The sequence below is a fragment of the Talpa occidentalis genome, unplaced genomic scaffold (assembly GCF_014898055.3).
Source record: "Talpa occidentalis isolate TD23 unplaced genomic scaffold, MPIMG_talOcc4v2.1 talOcc4.12, whole genome shotgun sequence".
Classification (NCBI taxonomy): Eukaryota; Metazoa; Chordata; class Mammalia; order Eulipotyphla; family Talpidae; genus Talpa; species Talpa occidentalis.
The window spans coordinates 11,123,674-11,149,380 of record NW_023601212.1 but is presented as its reverse complement, the minus strand read 5'-3'; positions in this window follow the sequence as shown (position 1 = coordinate 11,149,380).

The window sequence follows — 25,707 nt, the reverse complement described above, 5'->3', positions numbered from 1 at the left end:
AGCTACCAAGCCTTTTATCAGTTAGTCAGTCTCAGAATTATGGTTACGTTTAGTCACATTATGTGTCATTTTGTTGTTCATTCACAGGGTTATAGGTCCAGCAAAAGTTCTCAGCCACAAATGAGAATTACTCTGCTTAAACAAGAGATGTTTCTTTAGTTGTTTTTATCCCTGAAGCCTTCCTAAACTCCTTAGAGGTCCTCTTTTGTACTATTCCTGAAACTTGCTTAATCACCCTAACTCGCCCTATGTCTCATTCCTCCCTTTTTGGGAATGGAGCCCCTAACTGCAGTCAGGGAAAAGGGGCGTCGTTCTGATCAGTAACTGCTTCCTGCTGAAAGTGGGCGATGAGGGGAAACAGTCAGGGCTCCACTCCTATGTATTGGGAGGGGTCCTGTTTTAGGGGTTGTTGGGGAGAGTTATATTGGCGTAAGGGGGCATATTGGGAGCGCAGCACCATTAACTGGACCGTGTTTACCCGTTGTTTAATAAAGGCCACGAGTCGATTAATGACACAGGGCCCGATAGACAGAATTAAGAAGAGGGTAACGACTGGGCCCAGAAGAGGCAAGAGATAGGGCAGCCATCCTCCTAAGCCTTCCCAAAGAAATGCATTGTTGTCTTCTAGCTTTTTTCTCCGGTGTTCTAGTTCCTCTTGTAATTGCTTAATTTTATTTCTAACTATTCCTGACTTGTTAGCATAGAAGCAACATTCTTCCCGCAGGTAGAGACAGATGCCTCCTTCCTTTGCTGTGAGAAGATCTAGCCCGCGGCGGTTTTGCAGGACCACCGCGGCCAAAGAGTCTAACTGAGACTGTAACTCTAAGGTTGTATCTGCTAGCCGCCCAATGTCCCCCACCAGCTGAGCTGAAATTTTTTGGTAAAGGTTAACAGAGGTCCCAATTCCAGCAACTCCGGTCCCCACTCCGGCTGCCACCCCCAGGCCGAGCAGTAGTGGGGTAATTATGGCCCGCTTATGTCCGGCAGGCACAGACTGGATGAGCTGTATGGGAAGGCTTTGGTTGCCTGGGACCACTCCCACATCGGGCATGAGATATGTTAAAATGCACAAGCCCGACCAGTTAGCAGGGAGTACGGGGTAGGCTGTGGTGCCACAGAAGAAAATAGTGCCCAGTGCCGGCGGGCACATAGAGGCAGAGCCATTAAAACTGGGCGCCTTAGTTGCACTGACTACTGAACTGCAGAGTACCTTATTTACTTGACCCACTCTTAAGGTCCCATTGTGACTAAGGCATGGCATCTGAGCAACTGTTGGGGAGAGCTTGACATTATTGATGGGCAAGGTCTGGTTACACATATGGGTTGGGCCCTTTAGGTTCGTCCAATTAATCCAGTTGTACACAGCAGGGATCGCTGTGTAACGGGGGGGTCCTTCTCTTAGACATAACCAGCAATCGCTGGCCAGGGTTGGGTTGGTCTTGTTTAAAAATTGTAGGGCTGAGTCTAACATGGCCTGTACTGTCTTTTCCAATTTAAGGGAACCCACCGGGCCTGGGATGTGTATCGGCTTGAACCACCGATCCTGTGTTTGGGCAACTTGTTCAAAAACCCTCTGAACTTCCTGCTTTCGTGCGTGGTCTTGCACACCCCCACCATCTGTCATCCCCCAGTGGGTTTGCAGAGTCCAACAAAAGGGTTTTCCTGCTTTGACAGGGCATACATATCCCGCGTTATTTCCTAAGGATATACCAGTCCAGAAAGTTCGATTGGACTCTGTGCACTGATAAACAGTAGACCTTTCATAGCACTGTGAATGAACAAAGGTATAGGCTGAAAAACTCCCCCCCTCTTTACAGTGATTGCAACTTTCATTTTTAGGCGGCATTTGATTTAAACGCTTCCAACAGACCACCCTCCCCACTGTACCTGGACATCCATGGGTGGTGCCCTTAATCAGGGTCGCCACAAACAAAGGAACTCCCTTAAGGCTGCAAGCACGCTTACTAACATAGCACTTGCTCTGAATATGACCGAATATGCCTTCGGTGATGCACCGTCGGCAGGGATCCCAGTCAGCCCCGACAAGGAGAAAACAAAGGAAGGACAGTAGGTAGCCAACATTACAGTTTGGTGTCATTTTTCACGGCGTGGGCAGTGGTCTGGGAGCGATGGGTTGTAGCCGGGAGCGCCTGAAGAGTCAGCTTGAGTGGATTGGTGGGATGCTTCCGGGCTCGCCACTGCAGCTGGGAGTCGTCAGTTGGTGCCGTCTTGACGTGTGAGTGATGAACCCAGGCCGCGATGCCGTCCACTTTGAGTGCGGTGGGTGTGGTCAGGAGGACGATGTAGGGACCCTTCCACCGGGGCTGGAGGCCACGACCGTCGGTCTTGTGTCGGCGGACAAGGACAAGATCTCCAGGCTGAAATTTGTGGGCTGTCTGAGAAGGTCCTCCCCCTTCATAGAGCGCTCTGAGGCGGGGCCAGACCTCCTGGTGAGCCTGCTGTACAGCCCATACAGAAAGAAAAAGTTCACAATCAGAAGGCAAATCACAAGCTAACTGCGCACCGTGCGGTGTGGTTGGGGGGGCGGTTCCATAGATAATCTCGAACGGAGACAGACCCAGACGATAAGGGGAATTGCGAGCCCGGAAGAGGGCATAGGGAAGGAGAGTCACCCAGTCCCCGCCAGACTCTAAAGTTAATTTAGTTAAAGTTTCTTTTAAAGTTCTGTTCATTCTCTCCACCTGCCCTGAACTCTGGGGCCGATAGGCACAATGGAGCTTCCACTCTGCTCCCAGGGCAGAAGCCACAGATTTTGATACCTGAGAGACAAAGGCTGGTCCATTGTCTGACCCAATGGTCACTGGAAACCCAAATCTAGGAAAAATGTTTTCCAACAGGATTTTGGCTACCACTCGAGCTGACTCACCTCTTGTCGGGAACGCCTCCGGCCATCCGGAAAACGTGTCCACCAGGACCAGCAGGTATCGATAGCCAAATTTACCTGGTCTTACCTCGGTGAAGTCTATTTCCCAATGGACCCCCGGGCGCGTTCCTCGCGGCCTCATTCCTGGTTCACCGGTTGTCTTGGTGGCGTTTACCATGGCACACGACTGGCAGGATGCCACTACTTGTCGCACGGTACAGGTTGCGTCCCGGACATGGAGGTTCCATTGCCTGATTAGAGTTAGAATTTTTCTCTCTCCCAAATGCGTGGCTCGGTGCAAGCGCTGAATGAGATCAGTGGCCAAGTGTGCTGGCAAGATGGCCTTAGTTTCTTGGGTGTACCACCAGTGTCCCAAAGAAAAAGCACCCGGTAGAGACTGTATGTAGTCAAAGTCCATAGTACTATACTCTGGGTCTTCCGGCAGCTGCGGGTCCCCTGGGTCTGGGAGTTTTACTGTCAGGGCATCTACCGGCATTAGGGCAGCTTGGCGTGCTGCCTCATCCGCCCGCTTATTACCTTGAGTTGGAGTCGAGGAGTCCTTTTGATGACCTGGATGATGCACTATAGCCAGCTTACGTGGTAGCCACAGCGCTGCCAGGAGATCCATAATTTCTTGAGCGTTTTTAATGCCTTTGCCGTCGGAGGTTAAGAGCCCGCGCTCTCGATATATGGCCCCGTGTACGTGGGCCGTGGCAAATGCATATCTGCTGTCAGTATACACAGTTAAATTTTTCCCTCGAGCCAAGGTGAGAGCTTTGGTTAGGGCAATTAGTTCAGCCTTTTGAGCGGACGTCCCGGATGGCAAAGGCTCAGCCCATATGACTTCCTGCATGGACACCACTGCCGCCCCTGCCGCTCTTCGGCCCTCGTGGATAAAACTGCTCCCATCCGTAAACCAAACCAGTCCGTCCGGCAGAGGGTTATCTCGCAGATCAGGGCGTAACCCTTGGACCTGGGCCAAGATATCAACACAGTCTAGATGGGCCTCCAGGTCAGGGGCAGGTAGGAGGGAGGCGGGGTTTAGCCCCGTGGGTGGCGAAAAATTGACCCTCTCTGGGTTGAGCAATAGGCTTTGGTAATGCGTGATTCGGGCATTACTCATCCACCTCTCTGGCGGCTGCCTGAGGACTCCTTCCACCGCATGGGGGGTGGTTATGGAAGTAACTTGTCCCAGAGACAGTTTTTGGGAGTCCTTGAAAAGGAGGGCAGCCGCTGCCACCATGCGTAAGCACGGTGGCCAGCCGGACGCCACCGGGTCTAACTTTTTAGACAGATAAGCCACAGGACGCCTCCAGGGGCCCAAGGACTGAGTGAGCACCCCTTTAGCTATGCCCTTTGCCTCATCTACGAACAAATGGAAAGGCTTTGTAATGTCCGGAAGACCCAGGGCTGGTGCAGACAGTAAAGCCCTCTTTAAGGACTCAAAAGACTGCTGCATCTGGGGAGTCCACTGAAAAGTTACTTTTTCCCGGGTAGCCTCATACAAGGGTTGGGCCAGGTCTGCGAATCCAGGTATCCATAGCCGGCAAAACCCAGCAGATCCCAGGAACTCACGTACCTCCCTTTTGGTGGTGGGTGTCGGCAACTGTAAGACAGTAGCTTTTCTGGCTTCCGTCAGCCACCTATAACCGTTTTTGAGGCGGTAGCCCAGATAGATTACCTCGGGCAGGCAAATTTGTGCCTTTTTTGCGGAGACGCGGTATCCCATCTGGCCCAGTTCCGTCAGTAATTCGGCTGTTCCTGTTCGGCAGGCATGCTCACTTTTCGCTGCAAGTAACAGATCATCAACATACTGGAGCAAAGTTAGTTCGGGAAATCGGCTGCGGAATTTTCTTAAATCCTCATGAAGGGCCTCGTCAAAAAGGGTGGGAGAGTTTTTAAACCCTTGAGGCAACCTTGTCCAAGTTAATTGTCCACTGATGCCCCGTTCCGCATCCTGCCATTCAAAGGCAAACATTTCCTGGCTTTGGGGTGCTAGTGGTAGACTAAAGAAGGCATCTTTTAAGTCCAATACTGTGTACCACACGAGTAGGTGGCAAGGCACTCAGCAAGGTATAAGGGTTTGGGACTGTGGGGTGGATATCTATGACCCGTTTATTTACTTCTCTGAGGTCCTGTACCGGCCTGAAGTCTTGCGAGTGTGGTTTTCGCACCGGTAACAAAGGGGTGTTCCATGACGAATGGCATGTTTTAAGGATACCACTGTCCAATAGCCTCCGAATATGAGGCATTATTCCTGCCTTGGCTTCTGCAGGCATAGGGTACTGTTTTACCCGAATGGGTTCAGCCCCAGGCTTTAGCTGGACTATAATGGGTGGTCTGTGGGACGCCAGGCCAACGCCCCCGGTTTCTGCCCAAACATTCGAGAAAGATTCCATCCACCACCCAGAAAGGGGTGGGTGATCTGGCGCCACCAAAAGGCGGTACTCATCTTGAAGGGAAATCGTGAGGACGTGTAGGGGAGAGCCCTTAAAGTCCTTGATTTCGACACCTTCCTGTCCAAATGAGATTTGCGCTCCTACCTTGGTTAAAAGGTCTCTTCCAATTAATGGGTACGGGCATTCAGGAATTACAACGAAGGTGTGCGAGACCTGACCTTTTCCCAGGTCTACAGATCTTTTCGTGGTCCAGGGATACTGCTTGCATCCCGTAGCCCCTTGCACCCACGAAGTTTTACCGGAAAGTTTACCCAAGGGTTCCGTGAGGACTGAATGCTGTGCCCCCGTGTCCACAAGGAAATTAACGGGTCTCCCCTCCACTTTTAAGGTTAGCCGGGGCTCGGGGAGGGTCGAGCCCTGACGGTCCTAGTCACTGTCATCTCTTGTGCCCCCGAGCACCAGGACAGGAGTGTCAGAAACGGCGGGGTTGTTTGAGGTTATTCCCCGTTTCTTTGGGCAATGTTTGGCCCAGTGTCCTTTTTGAGTGCAGTATGCACATTGATCACGCTGTAGGGTCCTGCCTGTCCCTGTGGAGCTGGGGCGGCGGGAGGGGTGTAGCTTACCCGGGTTGTCCTTTTGAGTGACGGCGAACAGGATTCTGGCCATATCCCGAGTGTGGCGTGCGTTTTCAGCCGCCCTTACCTTCCGTTCTTCCTGGCGGATGCGGTCTTCTCTTTGCTCAGGAGTTTCACGGCGATTGTACACCTTTTCTGCCACCTCCATAAGATCTCGAATAGATTTTTCTCCCAGCCTATCTATTCTTTGTAGTTTTTGTTTAATGTCAGGAGCCGCCTGGTTAACAAAGGCCATTACCACCGCGGCCCTGTTCTCCGTTGCCTCCGGATCCATAGGAGTATATTGCCGAAAAGCTTCCATGAGGCGTTCTAGAAAAGCCGCGGGGGTCTCCTCCCTTCCCTGCTGCACATCCCCTACCTTGGCCAAATTGGTGGGCTTGCGGGCTGCTGCACGCAACCCTGCCATTAGAGTCTGGCGGTACACCCGGAGTTTCTCCTTACCTTCAGCCTGGTTAAAATCCCAGTCAGGTCGGGTCAAGGGAAACACTAAATCTATGCGGGCCGCGTTTGTGGTGGGTGTGCCATCTTCTCCAGGGACTAATTTCCTGGCGGCCGTCAGTATACGATCTCGCTCCTCAGTGGTGAAGAGGACCTGCAAGAGCTGTTGGCAATCATCCCAGGTGGGCTGATGAGTAAATAGAACAGTGTCTAGGAGATTAACAAGGTTTTTAGGGTTGTCAGAGAAACGTGCATTTTGTGCTCTCCAGTTGTAGAGGTCACTGGTCGCAAACGGCCAGTAGTGCATGGGCTGGTTGCCCTGCTCATTAGGCAATCCTGCCACACGCAGGGGCAGGACGGTGGAATCCGGGGAATTCGCCTTCACTGAGCGGGTGCCTGCCGCCGGACCCTGCCCACGAGCCCCGCCCGCCTCTGGGGGAGGGTGGTCAGCCGACCGCAGGAGTTGGGGAGGGTTACTACAAGGGTTATGATAGGGTGGTGGAAATAGAAGTTCCTCCGGGGTAGAATCTTGGATAACCGCAGGTGCCGACGGGGTGTTGGGGTGGGACCCAAGCAGTTTAGCCGGCAGTACGGGTTGTGCCTGTAACGACAAAAATGGCTTTAACCAAGCAGGGGGGTTCTGGACTAGATCTTGCCAGACTAAGATATACGGGAGTTGGTCAGGATGTCCGAATTTTTTTTCACTGGTGATGATTTTTTTTACGCGACGGACAATCTGTAAATCAAAAGTTCCCTCCGGGGGCCAACCAACTCCGAACTTCGGCTACTCTGAGGAACAAAAGGTGATTAGAGGGGATTTTTTTATTTTTACACTGAGGTCCGACCCTCTGGACCTGACATCTTTAAAATGCTGTAAAACAACGGATAGAGGGGTAGATGGTGATTGACCCATGATGACAAATGCTAGAAGTACAGTGGCTGTCGTCACAAGAAACAGGCCAAAGACTGATTTTTCAAAAGGCCCCCAAAAGGGGTATCTGCTTCCCCGCAAAGGGTGTGGCCTTCCTAACATGTGGTCCGGGGACGTCTCCCGCGGTCCACGCCGGCGGCTTTCAAGTGCGTCCACTTAAGCCTGACCCGGCTATTGAACAGATTTTTAGGTTTGCAAACAATTACAGCTTTTACAGGTACAAAGTACAAAAGATACAGGTACTAAGTACAAAACAGCTTCTACAGGTACAAAGTACAAAGATACAGGTACTAAGTACAAAACAGCTTCTACAGGTACAAAGTACAAAAGATACAGGTACTAAGTACAAAACAGCTTCTACAGGTACAAAGTACAAAAGATACAGGTACTAAGTACAACTACAGGTCTGCAGACTTGAAGCTTACCTGGGCGAGTGTTGGAACTCACCTGCGCGCTTTAGAACTCCTTTCGGTTGCTCGGCAGTTGGGGTCTGCACTCGTCGATCCCGGACGAGCCCCCAAAATGTTGTGCCCACGTCGACCAGTGCAGCCCCCAAGGACACAGACAACCGATGCAAGGGCACAAAGGAGTTTAATACGGGCTCGAGACCGGGCCCTCGACACGCACCGATGCAACGGCAGAGGTCGAGAGCCCCGAACAGAGGAAGCTGGGACATCTTATAGGGTCGCGAGTGGCGGGAACTTTGAAAGAAGTTGGCAATTATTCATTGGCTACTACAAAGGCACTTTGGGCGCGCGCGGTTACAGTTTCAAACTGATTGGACGGTTAGAGATGCTGTCCCATTTATGGACAGGACTGCCCTCATTGGTGGCTGGGGTGGTCTGCTTTTTCGTCACCAAGTGGAGTGAGGGTTGTGACTGCTGAAACTATCTCCGGAATGCGGCAGGACAAGGACTAACATATCAAGGTGGAGGATATACAAAATGGCGAAACCTCAGCTAAGCTTGGTTCCACATCCACCTCACAAAGGAAGAAGCAAGATCCTGAAAGTGTAAGTAGCACGGTCAGGTCAGCCTCATCAGCGTGTAGCTGTGGGTCTGAGCATCGACCCTGACGTCTGTCCTGCTCCAAGCCCGGGCCTGCCTCAGTGGAAGGACGAGACTCTGAATCCTGGAGTCTGCGTGTCAGGGTGGCGAGTCCAGCCTAGTTCAAGGTCTAGTTGAGGCGAGTTCTCCATCTCTCTGGGCCCCTCCCAGGCCTCTGTAAAGAGGACAGGACCTGTAGTCACGCCTGTCTGGTCACGTTGGTAAAATGAGTGCATGAGAGTAGACAGATGCCTCGCCTACACTGTGGGTCTGACTTGGGGAGTTCTCGTAAGTGCTGCTGCTGCGGACCGTCCTTCAGTGTCCCCTGCTCCTGGCGCGCCTCTCCCAGAACAAATGCTGCTGTCCTTTGTTTCCTTCTTGGTATTTTTTGTTTGTCTGTTTGTTTTTGCTTTCCTTCCTTGGTGGAACACAATTCCCGTCATGTTATTTTAATAACGGCACTTTTACAATGAACACTATTTGGGGAGAGGATCAAACACAAGCCTAGGCCGCAGCTGGCCCAACCTGCCTTGACCGTCCGTCGTCTGTGGCTTCCACCTGGTTGACCCGCCGGGCTCCGTGCCGGCTGCCTGCTCTGCCCAGCTGTCATCCTCAGCTGGCAGGATTTGACTGGGTGCTGCCCTGAGAGGGAGGGAGGGGCAGGGCTGGGACAGGCTGAAGGGAAAGGTGAGGGACAAGGAACTGCCTTTGGTTGAAAAACTATTTCCTTTGATTTTGGTGATAACCCCCTCTGCCCCCACCCCCCACCCCCACCCCTCCTCCCTCTGCCCCAGCCTCCTCCTCCTGCACTTCCTCCCCTCTGAGTCCTCCCTCCCGCCTCCCCTTGCTCCGGCCTCCTGTCAAGTCTCCTTTCCTTTATACTGGATGGCGGCTTTGCTTCTGTTTATGCCCATTTTGCCTCTGGGGAAACTGAGCCTAATCATGCGCTCCAGGCCAGGCGGTGTGTTAGTGACAAAGACGCCTCGCAAGTCCTCTTTGGCTCATAAAACCCTGTTGGTTCTGCACTTCCTCTACCTGAGAGATGGCAGGGCCCCTGGAGGACGGGCGGCATCTCTCTGGGAAGCCAAGGCAGCGACAACGCACCTCCGCGTGAAACACCTTGTGTCTTTCAAGCCACAGCTGCACTAGCCTGTTCTAGGAGTTTCTTTATTCTTGCCTTGTGCTTCCGGAAGATACTGTGTTCAATGTCACTGGCCTCTGCCTACCTTCTCTCCGGGTCTTCTAGACAAGAAAACTCCTGGCTGTGACTAGCCCCGAGCTTTAGCACCTGCATTTCAGACAGTGATGAAGCACGTCGCCTCCTGGACGGTTGGGAATTTCCGCTCATTGTGAAGCTGCACAGTTTGCTGCATTTTGCCGGATTTGCAAATTGTGAAGATGGAACGAACTTCCTTTGGGACTGATTATATTTTTCAAAATCTGCGTTTTTGCATTCACTCTCAAGGAGGCAGAAAAATAAGACTTTCGCTAACTGAACACTGTTCTGGGCCTGGTAGGTGCCATTATGCTGCTGGAATGATAAAGCCAGTTAGACATCGCGTCACACCTTTCGGACAGGCAGGTACACATCTCTGAGTGCAAATGCACGAAAGCTTCTGTCTTCTACAGGGAGGGACTTTCTAAATACCCTTCACTTGTCATCCTTCCCTTGAGTTACACTTGCCTTGTGCTGTGTGTCCTGGGCACAATCAAAGGGCTCGTCAGATGCAGCAAATCGATCAAGCTCAGCGCTGGTTACTTCTGTCTGGTAAGATTTGCAACTGTTTTGCACAGATGGTGTTTATGTGTTTGTTTGAAATGCTAAATATTTTTATAATTTGATAAATAAAACATTGGCAAACAGCTTATGGATACATCTACCAGCAGTCTGAGTGAGATAATTAAAGATAATCAATCAGTGCTGGATGTACAAGGGAAGACTTCAAGCACACACGAGGATTTATCCAGTGAGCCTGAGAGGCGGGGGCAGGAGCCGCTGGAATGGAGAGCCACCCTTGCTTGCCTCTTAGTATTCAAGGGCCTGCCTAGCCCTCCCGAAGACTGAAGGAGGAAGCACATTGAAGTTATGGCCAAGAAAAGGAACATTTATGAAGCAATTTCTCCTGATGGATGATTTGAAGCAGTGAGGTGTTTCTGATTTAAAAAAATATATATATCAACCCATTTGTCAGTACAATGTTGGAAGGAACAAAGTTTCTCATTTAATTTCATTGACTCAACACATCCTGGGAATAACAAGTGCCCAGCAATTCCCCAAGCACGCAGCGGCAGATGCACGCAGAGGGCCTGTTTAATAGAAGCGCTGTTGTTGGTTAAGAGAGATGTCTGTTCACATTTCCTTGGGCTCCTTAGGTGTGAGAATGAGCCAGGCGTCGCACCGTTTATTTCTGTAGCCCTGCTCGCAGGCCATCAACAACGCAGGGAGAAGTAAATATTTTCCTGCTTTTCAACAGGAGCACGTTCCTATCTAGCTCCCTTGTCGACAAACAGACTGCGCCCGGCTGGTGTTCCCAAGGGCCATCTTTGCTTCTCGGCCTTCGTCAGGAAGGAAGGAGCCATCATGGCTCGAGTGAGTGGGCACTGAGGCGCTGATCCGGCTCAAGCTGCTGGTGCCCTCCCTTACATGACCTGGCTTTAGTGACTGAGTGGTTAAGAATATTCATCTCATTCTGCCTTTGCCCATGTTGGCGGAAGCGCTTCACTGTTGCAGGCTCTGTACGCCGTCAGGTAGGATTCTGGAATAACCAGTAAAAGGAGCCATGTTTGGACTCCACAGAACCCCAACATGAGAGAGAAACAGATAGGTGGGAAGGGAGGCTGTTTTGCAAGGCTTGTTTCAACCCTGAGAACAAGGCAGCGTCTCGGAGGGTTTACAACATACTCCGTGTGGATTAAATCAATCTTTGGAGGTGAGGACTGTGACATCACATTCTTCTTGAAACATCCCTAGGCCCGATGGATGCGTCACCTGAAGAGAGTTGCCATTCTCCCTGGTCAAGACCCTAACTACGATTTTACGACCTGTGAGAGAATGGGTTTCCTTCAGAAAGGGCCTGGAGAAGCAGTTCCCTAAAGAAAGCCTACAAATGGCCAATAAATATTTTAAACAGTGTATTAAACCTCAATAGTAATTAGGAAATGCAGAGTAACACAGGGGTGGAATGCCATTTTTGCCCATTATATTGTTCAAGTTCTGAAAGGAACACTATTTCACAGGATGTGCGGGACACGGCGGTCACCAGGCCTGTGCCCCTCCCATTCCTTTGCCCTCAGGGACCAGGATGTGGTGGGGGTGCCCCACCCTCACTGCTGCTCCCTGGGTCCAGTGCCTACCTGGGTAACAGCACCCCAATGGCACAAGGGCTTGGTGACCCCGGCCTGACCTGGCCAATCACAATGGCTTTCCTCAGTGGTTGAGGCCTTGCACCCTCTTCTCTAGATGTCAGGTGTCTAGTGTCACCAGCAGCCACTCCACACAAGGAAATCAGACTGAGTATGGAAAGACACGGGGAGGAGACAGTGATTGTTGCCTTCCGTTAGAGAAGCCAGTTCCTCTCCAGGCTGAGTCCATTACCACTGTTGTCATTACTAACTGGGCACGTCCTGCTTTATCTAAGGGGCTGCAATGGGTACAAATAAGCTCAGCCATGGATGTTGCAGAGTGAAAGGAACATTTGCAGAAGTCACCATAGCAATGTATCTCAGGATCCTTAAAAAAAGAATCATACTTTTCACTCTCTAATCCCACTTGTAGGGGTTCATCCCAGGAGACCAGCACAGACAGTCAGAGATGTGCGTCAGAGAATAATCAACATGGAGCTCGTCTTAATTGCTAGAAATTAAAAAAAAAAACCAGGATGATTTACTTAATCTTACATAAGTAACACTGAGCACATTTATATGGAGTGATCATTAAAGCCATATTTTTCATAGTATTTACTAATGAGCATGAAGGACATTAAGTGACGAAAAAAAAAGTGTATATCTGAAAGGGAATATAACCCACTATAAAAAGTGATTCTGGCTAGCGGGAGTACAGGCAGCTTCTATTTCCCTCTATGGACCTTTCTGTGTTTCCCAAATTCTCTATAATGACCATGTAATTAGTGTTATAACCAGGGAAAAAATGATTCTCAGCACTCATAATCCCCCAAGTCCCCTCCCAGTTCTGTACCTTCTCTATCTTTCCCAGAGGAGAGTCCTTCCCCTAAGAATCACGGCAACCATTTCAAGCCCCTGAGGCAGACAGATCATAGTTGAATTACGCCGAGTTCCCCCTTGTGGGGTTTCTAGCTGTGCTCACCAGCCCTGGGAGCAGCCTTTATTCTCCCACGCCATTAGAGGGCCCACACTCCCCACTCCAAACCCACTCTACACCCTCAAATCAGGGTTGTGATGGAAGAAGGAGCAACCGACAGGCATCTGGGAAGCTACCTGGTTCTGCTGACCAGAACCAGAACCAGAACTATGACCAGAACCGTCATAGTTTTTTAAAGCCTTCATTTATTTTTGAAAAGTTAAAGTTGAATAATACATATTCCTCTTGTATGCCTGGGGGTAACCAGGGAAAGTAACTCTAAAGACTTGAAAGTGACCAATTGTAATTAGAGTGGCCAGCACCAGGGACAGCGCAACCAGTTGTCAATTACTTGACATCTTGGTGTGGCTAGACTTCAGGCTGACAGAGGGGCACCGCCTTTAAAGGCGTGAGTTCTCCTCCTCCGGCTCTCTCCATTCTGTAACACAAGGCAGGAATGTTGGTCTTTTTCTTGGGGAATACTGGTTCACAGCCTGCATGTTGCAGAGGTATGTGATCACCTTCCCTTCAGAGTGTTACCACACCCCACCTGCCACCAAACACCCATGATGCAGCTAATCAGGAGGGGTCTCCAGGTGCACAGCAGCTGACATTTCAGCAGCCCCACTGCTGGGGACAGCTGTCGTCCCTGCATTTGTGCTGCCCTGCCCCGCCAGCTGATGGATCCCACCGCCACAGCAGAGGACCTGAGCGCTGACCCTCGGGGTGAGGAAGGCGTTCCACTGAATGCTGAATTCCTCCCTAGTACCCAACTCTCGGACTGTAGGTCAGCAAAGCAACTGTTCTTGCATGAAATAGGAAAGCAGAGGAGCTGGTGTGGAAGCTGCCCACGGTGCCAAACGCTGGCTGGCACGGAGCGGAGGTTAACAAGGCCGTAGGCTGCCTGGGCAAGGAAGAGGATGAGCATCCTCCAGGGCTCACAGCCCACAGCAGGCTTTCTCAGAGTCAGGTGAGCACAGAAACCACCTGGGAGCTTTGTAAAAATGCCAGGAGGGTAGAACTGTCATTACTGAAATCCCGTGACATACTTGCATGCCTGACTTTATTTAGTCCTTATCACCACTCTATGGAGTGAGTAGAAATGAGACCAATACATTGAACCCTAGAGGATGAGCAGGTTTTGAAGTTCTCACAACTAAAGGTAGCAGATTTGGAGTCAAAATAAAAATCTGATTTCCCCTTCACATGGAGCCCCTCCTGACCTTGAATGCCTCCTGCCTGGTGTCTGGCACGCTGTCATTTGAGTCACTCACGAGATGTTTGAGAACAAGTGCTCTTTGTGGGCTAGGAAGGGTTCCCTGTGTGCAAGGTGATGTCACTCGGCTCATAGCTGGACAGAGGAAAAGGACATTGCTGGCACGGTGCACGTAGCAACAGAGAGTCGGAATGAGTGTGGAGAAGGATCCACCACTGACATGAAGATCAGGATCAGGAGGAAGCTCTGCTGTCTCTGGGAAGCAGGTGCCCCCCCCAAATGGGGTGGGGACATCCAGATGAAAAGGGAGGAAGCCAGAGTATCTACTCACCTCTCCATTTTCCCCAGGATTCTTCCCAACTGCTAGTACTTCTGGGGCACAGTCCTCAAAGCCTCAGAGAGTTTGGGGATTCTTTTATGTGACTCAAGAGATATAGCTTATCCTTAGGGTTCTAGGTCACCCAATCTCAACATCAGAGAACTCAGCGTTCTAGAGATCTGAAGGCCAGACTATAAGTCAGCTTCAAAGGTAGTTAACTGGGCCTTCAACTCCCAGAAATTTAATCAGAATACAAGATGCCATCACCTTTGGTCTGGGGTGACTGTGTTAGGCCCACATGGAAGTGACCAAAGAAAATTGAGTTCAGAGAGAAAAATGAAGTGGTATGTACTTAATGCAAATCCCATTTTAATTATGAGACACTAAGGTGAACTCTGACCCTCAAATCCCTCTGCAGTAACTTCAACCCATTAAATCAGCAGTTTACCTTTCGTCTACTGCGATCATGAACGCAATAATGAGGGAGGCAATAAAGACTGAGTAATTTCAAAGAATAAGTGAGTCAGAATTCTAATGAAATCTTCTCAAATCTCTCATACAGTAATTTACCCATGATTTTTTATGGTGGACTTTAAATGAAATTTCTGTGCAAAATAAGCAAATGAAATAGAATTATAGGAAGTTATGTACGTAGTATTATGCAATATGTAATCTTTTGGGACTGACCTCTAGGGCTAACCTCTGTTTACTAGGCACACTTCTGTAGCTTGTCAGCCAGGTGGTTGATTATATCAGTAGTTTGTTCCATTTTATTGCTAGTATTCCCATGGCAGGGAGGTGCCAGGGTGAGTGGATTAACCATTCACCCACTGAAGAACATCTGGGTTGTTCCCAGCTGTGGCTATTAGGATACAGCTATCATGAGCACTCTGCACGTTTGGCGTTTGATTTGTCAATATAAAAGATTTCATTTTTCTGGGATAAATGCCTTGGAGAGCAACAGCTGGGCTGTAGGGTAGCTGCATAGGTAGGTTCCTTTTTTTTTTTTGAGTTATAATTTATATTAAAATATTCACCCTGTTAGTGTACAGTTCTTTTTATATTCACAAGGTTGTATGCCCATGCCCACTATAGAAATCACTGCTACCTTCCAGAACATTTCCATCCCCTCTAAAAGAAATCCCCTGCCCTTAGGAGTCATCTCCCTTTCCCCTAGCCCTCTCCCCACTCCCTGACCCTAATTAACTTACTGTCTCGCCAGTTTTCCTAATTCTGGATATTTCATACAATATTTGTGGACTTTGTATCTAGCATATGTTTTCCAGCTTCATCCACGTTGTGACACGTGTCTGCATGTCTCTCCTTTTTCGAGATGAATCTAAGTGAACATAAGCCATTTTGTTTACCCATCACTTCGTGGAAATTTGGGCCACTCCTACCTTTTGGCTATTATAAATAATACAAGTCTTTGTGTGAACATAGGTTTTGATTCTTTTGATAGATTGCTGGAAGTGGAGTGCTAGGTTGTACTGTGACTCTAAAATTAGCTTTTTGAGGAACTGTTTTCCAACGTGAAGTAGCATTTAATCTTAAGGGCTTTCTAGCTCCTTCCCTGTCCTACGAGTTATTATTCTAAAGTTCTAAACTTTGTTTTACATTTAAGTTTGGAGTTCGTTTTTATAAAAGGTGTGAGACCTTAGTTCAGGCTTCATTTATTTGCTTATGGATGTTCATTTGCTGCAGCAGCGTTCTAGTAAAGGTCATCTCTCCTCCATTAAAGTGCTTTTGTGCCGTTGTCAAAAATCAGTTGGGCATATTCATCGGGGCTTATTTCTGAGCTCTTTTTTCTGCTCCGTTGATCTATGTGTCTGTTCTGCCAATATAGTCTTGATAACTATAACTATATAATAAGTCTTCAAATTGTATGTCTTGAATTCCTCCCACTTTATTCTTTTTAAAAATTGTTTTAGCTATTCTGCTTTCTTTGCCTCTCCATATAAACTTTGGAATAATCTTCTGTATCTATAAAAAAATCTTGCTGGGATTTTGATAGGAATTCGACCAAATTTGTAAACCAATTTGGGGGTAACTGACATATTATGTTGAGTCTTTATATTTATCAACACAGTATGTCTTTCCATTTGCTTCGATTTTATTTAATTTCTTTCATTTGCATTTTGTTTTTTTCAACATACAAGTTCTACACATTTTGTTAGAGTTGCACCTGACATATTTGTGTCTTTCTCCCCTTTTATTGTGGTGGTAAGTGGTATTACATTTTTAATTTGTGTTTACATGTTCATTGCTAGTATGTAGAAATACAATTAATTTTTGTATATGTTGCATTTCATGACCTGCTAATTTCATTGATTAGGCATAAGGGTTGTTTTGTACATGTCTCTGCAAATGTGGGAAGCTTGTTTTTCTTTTCCTGGCTTATATATATGCCTTTGTTTCTTTTAATACCTTGTTTCACTGGATAGAACTTCCAGCATTTTGCTGAGTAAATGTGTTGAGAGTAGACATCCTTGCCTTGTCCCTTGTCTTTGGGGAAAAGCATTTAATCTTTCACCATTAAGTGTTCTATGAGCTATAGGTTTTTGACAGATATTCTTTATTAAGTTGAGAAATTAGTCTCTATTAATAGTTTTCTGAATTGGTGTTTAAATGCTTTTTCTGCCTTTATTGCCTTGACTATATGATTTTTCTTCAACCTATAAATGTGATTTACACTAATTTTTAATTATTTAAAAAATAATTACACTTATTTTTAATTAATAACCTTGCACCCTGCATTAAATTCTTCTTGGTCGTGGTGTGTCATTCTTCTGTAGTGCTGAGTTCTGTTCACTCTTTCATTAATAGTTTTTATAGGTGCATCCATGAGGGAGGTAGCTCTTTCATTTTCTTTCTTTGCAATACCTTTGTTTACTTTAGTATCAGGAGTTCACAGTCTAACAGAAATGAGAAAGTATGAAACATAATGAGTATAATATAGTAATTGCACAGTAGAGAAGCATATGAAAGGGTTGATGGAAATTCAGAAAAAGGAATCTGAGAGGACATGTGTGAACAGCATCATTGAAGATATATGCCAAAGGGAGAAAAGAACATTAAGAAAAGGTAGTACAAAGGTGCACAAGCTTTCATCTGTGCTGTACTTGAAGATACCAGATAATTTGACGTGTTCAGAGTTGATAGGATACTCTCGGGCTCCACTCCATATACCCAAAAAGGCTGATTCCCTGAGACTTATCACAATTTAATCATGATGTCTTTTCATGCAAATTGTCTGTTTCTAGTGTGTATATTGCACCTAGATCTGTATATTCAACTGCAAAAATTTTTAAAGATAATAACCACAAGCACCTCAACAAGTGGATGTTGTACCCTGCATTGTCCTATAACTTCTTCTCTTTCTAAAAGTTGTCCCAGCTTATTGCTTCCTACTGCAGTGAAAGAATAAGGAGGGTGCGCCTACTGAAATAATTCCTGTAAAGAACCAAGTTATGAGAGGTCCTCCCGTAGTCACTCATGTCTTTCCAGAGATGCTAAATTAAGGCTCACTACACTTTGGCTCATTCATCACACACCTGGTTTTGGGGGGATAATCTTCTTGTGGAAGGGAAAGAGGGGTGACCAGTAGGTCCTGACATTTGACAAGTTAAAAAGAACAAATATCATGAGCGGTGAACTGAACTCTGACAGTACCCAGATAGTTGTTGTGCATTGTTATTAGAGACTTAACTATGACATGAAAGATTTTGGCTGGTTTCTAAATACCTCTGGCCTCTTTGCCATTCATTTAAGACTGGCTCGGAGAAGGGGAATCAACCCTGACTTTCGGCTGTTCCCATGCATGCCGGGCACTAGCTCTACGAGAGAAATGGTATGAATTGCGATCATCATTTAGGCACAGATCAGATGATTAAGTCTTGTGAGCTACTTGAAAGTTGAGTGTGCTAATTTAGTATGCTCTTCAAAAAGACTATCTTTTAAGCAGTGAAAACCAGAGAAGGATCTTATTTTAGTAGAACAACTAGGGCAGTATGTGGGTGGGTTGCAGAAGAGAAGGCTAGGGGTAAGATTAATTGGATTACTAAAATAATTCAGGCAAGAGAGAGACTATCATTTTGGTACCCACAGAAAGTCAAATAGGATACTCTCTTCTTCCATGCCCTGTCAGGTGGCCACGGGCCACACGCTGGCCGCTGGCCTCTGGCCTCTGCAACATGAAGTTTGCCATTCTGTCCACGGTGCCCTAAAAGCACAAGTAATAACCCTTCTCCCCATCTCTTAAACAAGAGAATATTTTTTACTTTTATCTAAAAGGATAAACTGCAACATCAACTAAAATAGGAGATTTGAATACCACCTCGGTGCATTCTTGAGGTTTCTCTATGCATTCTTGCTTCTGTCTGTGCTGCGTGGACTTCTTGAATTCTACAGTGGACCTGGGGATTAGGGAGAACACGGGAGGCTGGTGCTCTGCTGGTGGAAGGACACGAGGACCTCTTGACTCTGACACGGGCCACTTGAGATGACTTTCTTGGGGTCAGCTTGTGGTTTTAATAGGACTGAAAGGCTGTCCCTCAAGATGGTTTCTGGTCATGTCATCATGAGTCACTCTAAGTACATATAGTTGCTCCTCAAATTACTAGGAGGAGGAGCAACAGAAGTAAATGTTTGATTGGTCTGTAAGGAGCAGCGAAAGTAAAGGATTAACAACTACCATGCAACACTGTTGCATATGAAGGAACAGGCACTGGAGATTTACGAACATTGCCCAGAAAAATAGAAAAATTTTCAGAACACAAAATGTCTTTAATAGTTGACTAGCTCATTCTTTTCAAAATCAGAAGGAGGATTAGCTCCCTTGATGTAACAATCCCCTTTAAACAATGATGGATATACTATAGCATTTAATACAAAGTAAAAATCAAAACCAACAAGCAACTATAAACCAGAGACACACTGGGTGGGGGAGGGGCGGGGCGGGGAGAGGAAGGACTAGGGTCATAATAAGGGGGGGGGTGCAGTTGTATGGGGAATATAACCAAAATGAAAATACATATGTTGTGCAAAAATGAAAAATGATGTAAGAATTATATAAAATAAAATTTTAAAAAATATATACTATAGCATTTAAAATGGTAACTATCAAGGGGTGTGTGTGAGGGTTAGGGGAGAGGGGTGGACATGATTAAATATTGCAAATCTTAATAAATGCCAGGAGCAAAGTAGACTCTTGAGTAATAAATGAAAAAATAAAATTTGAGAGAACTTTTTTTGGAGACAGAAGCAAAAGATTGTCCGTGTGAAGGAAGAAACTGGAGATTTGCTATTTGGATAAATGTTTAGATGATGGTATTAAGATGGCTCATCATCTCCACTGCCTATTTAGGAATATAGAAAGAGATATTTGGGAGATTAGATGACAAGTTTGAATTGGGATATATTAAGGGTAAAAATTAAAAGGGGACATCTAATAGGGAATTAAAATCACAAGGGCTTTGGCTATGCTGTTGAACATAGTAGTCACTACCCCACAGTGGCTACTGATACTCAAATTAGTGAAACTTTAATAACACTAAAAATTTAGTTCATCACACAATCCACATTTCAAACTCTTAAGGCTACCTGTGGCTAGTAGCTCCTACATCACAGTGTGGAAAACATTTCCTTAATTGTTGATGATATTCTTAGGTACCACTGGCTTAGAGCTCCAGAGAGGGAGAAAAACTGTAGATCTAGACTTGGAAGTTGTTTGAGCATTGGGAAGATAGCTGAGCTCGTTGTTAAGGATGAAGGACCCTTAATAGGAGGAAAGAAGGCCTAGAACAGAAACCTGAGAGACTACAGGGTTAAGGAATGACAACTGGGTCTTCTCAAAATGACTTATAAGCAAGTGACCAGAGAGGGAGAAGCGTTAGAAAGTATCTATTCCCTAAGAATGTCGGGAAGGGAACAGAAGCCTCAAGGACTGAGGAGAGGGCTAATAACTGGTCAGTGGATTTGGCTGCTGGACAATTACTAATGACTTTTCTAAGGTGTTTTTAAAAGGAGGTGGCACCTAACCGACTGGACAAAGGTGAGAGAAATGGTGAGGGAAAAAAAAAAAAACAAAACAGGAGTGTAATGTCTTTCTAAAAATTTCTCCGATAAATAGGGGCGGTGGCCTAGAGTGCAATACTAAGAGAAAAGTGGATCCAGTAAGCAAGTGACTGTTCTTAGGGGCTTCAGTGTATTTGCAGGTGGCAGAGAGGGAGCAGTGGAAGAGAAGTCAAAGATGTCGATGTCAGAGAGACGGGATGAATGATGGATGGATGTCAGGAGGAAGTATAATGTCAGGAGGCAGCAGAAAAGATCCTGTTCTCTGTGTTCTTCAAACCAGCATCAGACACACTGATAAGAGAAAAAAATCCAAGTGAGGTTTAATAGCAACATGTACAGGTGGGAGAGACCCAGCAAGAGGGAGCAGCTCCCCACAGGGCCACAGAGGCCTCTTAAATAGCTTAGCCGAGACATGTAGACAGGAGGCGTGGTGGTGGAAGGGAGTGTCAGAAAGGGTTTATCAAGGGAGGCACAGTAGACAAAGGGGTGTAGGTTGAGTTTTGCCTTCTCTAAACAAGGGAGGTAAGGACACTGGTCTTTCCAGCACCACGTGAGAGGGTGCCTTACCAGAAAAAGGTGACATTTAAATGTCTTTTTCAAAAGCAACCTCCACCCGGTCTTCAGAGCCCGTCCTTGTACCAAAAAGGCATATTTTGGCGCAGCGCACTGCTGCTGCCCTACAAAGGAATTAGGAACAAAAACACAGCTGAGAAGGACGAGGCACAAGTCTCCTTGAGGTTGGAGACAAAGTTTGACGGGGGGAGGAAAGAAGTTCTTGACTGCGATGGCTAGAATTGCTGCTGCGCTCACTGAATCTACAAGTGCAGGACTGAAATTTATGCAGGACTGAAACCTGCCTTTTCCTTGTCCATTTTGGAAAGGTCTAATATTGATAGTCCAGCAGGGAGCCATCAGCGCTCTCACCAAGGGCGTTAATTTTGAAGACATCTCATTAACGCCCGAGAACCACCCACCCCGTTGTCCGTCAGCAAAGACAAGCTCTCGTTGGCAGTCCACAGCTTCTGCTGTCAGGCTCAAGGAACACAGACCAGGGCGAAAGTTCTCTCTCTCCACTTCCAAAAAAAATAAAGGAAAAGAGTCCGGAGCGCTGAGGCGTCCTGAGGCAGCGTGTGGCGGGCTCTGGCCAGGAGACTCCAGGACCCCGGCAGCTGCCTCCATCCTCTGTGCTGGACCCCAGCGCCCCGCCCAGCGCCACTCCCGAGCCCTGGCACGTCTGTGGGAGCAGCGACAATGGACAAATCTCTGGTCACAACCTCAGGAGATTTTTTAAGTGTGATATGAAACCACTGCCATCCATGGAGGGCCTGGAAAGATCTTAGAATATTGTCATATGTCCTTGGGCAGCTTCTAGGAGCAAGGAAGGCAAACAGAATGTATACTGATGGGAGAAGAGACGGTGGTAGTAGAAGACACTTACGAGCTAAGAAATATCTGGAGGATATGGAGAGAGAAATCACTGCACCTTCCAAGATGATTCTGAACAACCACTCAAACTATTCTTTTTTTTTTTTATTAAATAATATTTTTTTTTATATTCCCCCATACAACTGCACATGCCCCATTCTGACCCCAATCCTCCCCTCCCGGCCCCCACCCCAAAAAGTGTCTCTGGTTCATAGTTTTTTGTTGATTTTGATTTTCACTTTCTTATAGTTATTCATTTTCCTGATCCCTTATTTAAGTTTTCTAGATTCCTGCTATGAGTGAGACCATCCGGTATTTTTCTTTTTCTTTTTGGCTTATTTCGCTGAGCATGATCCCTTCCAGCGCCATCCATGTTGCTGCAAATGGCATGTGTTTATCTTTTTTGAATGCTGAGTAATATTCCATGGTATATATGTACCACATCTTCTTGATCCAGTCATCTATTTTTGGGCATTTGTGCATTTGTTCAATAAATGGTGCTGGGAAAACTGGGTTGCTACATGCAAAAGAATGAAGCTTGACCACCACCTCACACCATACACAAAAATCAACTCAAAATGGATTAAAGAACTAGACATAAGACCTGAAACCATAAAATACATAGAAGGAAATATAGGTGAAACACTACGTGATTTGCATATCAAAGACATCTTTACAGACACATCACCCAAAGCAGTGATAGTGAAGGCAAAGATCAACAGCTGGGACTACATCAAATTAAAGAGCTTCTGCACAGCAAAAGAGACAATAACAAAAACAAAGAGAAACCCCACCAACTGGGAGAACATTTTTGCACCCAACACTAATGATAAAGGACTGATCACAAAAATCTGCAAAGAGCTGATGAAACTCAACAACAACAAAGAAAATAACCCAGTCAAAAAAATGGGCAGAAGAGCTAAAAAGAAACTTCTCTGAAGAGGAAATGCAAATGGCCAACAGGCATATGAAAAAATGTTCAACATCACTTGTCATCAGGGAAATGAAAATCAAAACTACCATGAGATACCATCTTACACCAGTGAGAATGGCACATATTAAAGAAACTAGCAACAACAAATGTTGGCGAGGGTGTGGAGAAAAAGGAACTCTCCTGCACTGTTGGTGGGAGTGCAAACTGGTCCAACCACTATGGAGAGCTGTGTGGAGATTTCTGGACCTACTAAACATAGAGCTTCCATAGGATCCAGCAATTCCACTCCTAGGTATTTACCCAAAGGACACAGAAACATCCATTCCAAAGAACACCTGCACCCCTATGTTTATAGCAGCACTATTTACAATAGCTAAGCTTTGGAATCAAACTATTCTTTAATGCCCAGAAATGTATGGCTTCTTCTACTTAATCCATTTCTTCTATACAACGTGAAGAAAACAAGTGCAAAGGATAGACTAAGGTCATGGACTACAGGTGCTTTGCTGGTTTCTGGGTTCCTGCTATGAGTGAGACCATCCAGTGTTTTTCGTCTTCTTTCTGGCTTATTTCGCTGGGCATGATCCCTTCCAGCGCCATCCATGTTGCTTCAGATGGCATGAGTTTGTCTTTTTTGAATGCTGAGTAGTGTTCCATGGTGTATATGGACCACATCTTCTTGATCCAGGCATCTATTTTTGGGCATTTGGGCTGTTTCCGGGCCTTAGCTATTGTGAATGGTGCTGCTGTGGACGTGGGGGTGCAGGTGCTCTTTGGAGTTGATGTTTCTGTGTCCTTTGGGTGAATACCTAGGAGTGGAATCGCTGGATCCTACGGAGGCTCTGTCTTTGGCGGGTTGGGGAATCTCTACACAGCTCTCCATCATGGTTGGATAGGTTTGCACTCCCACCGGCAGTGCGGGAGGGTTCCTTTTTCTCCACAACCTCGCCAGCATTTGTTGTTGCTGGTTTTTTAAATACGTGCCATTCTCACTGGTGTGAGATGGGGTCTCATGGTGGTTTTGATTTGCGTTTCCCTGATTGCAGGTGATGTTGAACATTTTTTCATGTGCCTGGTGGCCATTTGCATTTCCTCTTCAGAGAAGTTTCTTTTTAGCTCTTCTGCCCATTTTGTGGCTGGATTATTTACTTTGTTTTTTTTGAGTCTCTTCAGCTCGCTAAGAGCATTCATTATTCTATGAGGACATCAGAAGTCTGCATACTTAAATCTCTAGAAACTTCTAAATACTGATTTTACACATTATCATCACCAAAGAAATCTTTCAGGATCAGTACAATCCTGATTACTTTCTGAACTGTGTAGGTTTTTCTTCTGATTCATCAATGAAAAATACTTTAGACTTGAAAAATCCCCATACTTTGCCCCCTCTTGTCACCGATGAAGACAGGGAGGTGCTGCTGAAAGCCATCTTCCCTCGGCGCCCACGGGCCCTAGGAGGAGACAGTGATGATCACTGAGGGAAGGGAAGGGAAGGGCAGCCGTAGTCTCTTCTGACTTGCTGGAGAAGCAGCTGTCAGTAGTTCTCCTGAAGCCGCCTAATAAAGGTTAAAGGCTCCATTTAACTAAGCCCCTGGCGGGGGCCTCCAGGTATGGCCTAGGGGTTAGTCTCAGCGCTCTCACCGCTGCGGCCTGAGTTCGAGCCCCAGCCAGGGAGCTACCCGCAAGGAGCGTGGGAGTTAGCCCCCAGAAGGGGGCATGGAGCTAGAGCGCATGTGGTGCAGCAGAAGGTCTCTTCTCTCTGTGCCTGCTGCTCAGCTATGCTCTGTGCTTCAGATCTCCTTCCTCGCCCCGCCCCCTCCTTCCTCGCCCCGCCCCTCCTTCCTCGCCCCGCCCCCTCCTTCCTCGCCCCGCCCCCTCCTTCCTCGCCCCGCCCCTCCTTCCTCGCCCCGCCCCCTCCTTCCTCGCCCCGCCCTCCTTCCTCGCCCCGCCCCCTCCTTCCTCGCCCCGCCCCCTCCTTCCTCGCCCCGCCCCCTCCTTCCTCGCCCCGCCCCTCCTTCCTCGCCCCGCCCCTCCACAAGTTCTTCCTAGTAAAATCTAACACCTAGATACTCCCGAGTGCAATGTGAATATCAGTCGATTAACAACTACCATGCCACTAAACACCCCTCCGTATGTAAAGCATCTATTACCCCGTAGTACCTTGAGTTTTTGTCATAAATAAACTACACCATTTGTTCTCTTCCCCCCCCCCCCAAAAAAAATATAAAGGAAAAGAGAAGACGTGAACTGCCCTGTTACAGACACTGCACACGCGGGCAGGTAGTGGCGCTGGAGCGATCCTCCAAATGCAACAGCTGCTTGATTACGAATAGATGAGCACAGCTGGCTGTTTACTGTGTAGGGAAGTGAAATAAGGAAACAATCACAGAATTGCCCAGGAGAAATCAGGCAGGCAGCAGTGCTAACCTCCTCAGCCAGCACTCATACAAAGATCCATTCTGGAAGTCCTAATCATTCTCTTCCCGGCCGGAAATTTGGTTCCTGCCCGTCACTCCGCTGGCGCTACAATTCCCAAGGTCACCAGCGACCTGCTGATGGGCGGGCTCAGGGGCCTTCCTCATTTTGCTCAACTTTTTTTTTTTTTCCCAACTCTAGATACCACTAAATTCCAGCTCTTTTTAGAATATGTCTCTGCATTTCTGTTAGACTAAGCAACCCTGTCGTATGAGGATTCTGGTTTTTTTTTTCTTCTTCTTCTTGTAATTGTGTACTTCTCCAAAGCCAGAGCGATCCTTCTACTCTTCAAAATCATGTCCAGGGCAGAGTATGCGGTGGAGCAAAGGTGAAACAGGGTTGGCTTACTGCTGATGGGCACAGAACAAGGATGGAATAGAACTAAAAGAGCAGTCGCGAGGAACAACACAAAAGCCAGGGAGACCACACAACAAAGCACATTATGACTAGTGTTTTTGGTGATGGGCCAGATAGTAAATATTTTGGGGCTTGAAGGCTGGTCTCTGTGGCAACATTTCAAATCTGTCATTGCAGCATAAAAGCAGCCATAGGTAAACAAATGAGCAAGGCTTGTATACCAATATACCTTTCTTTATAAGAACAGAGGTCCAT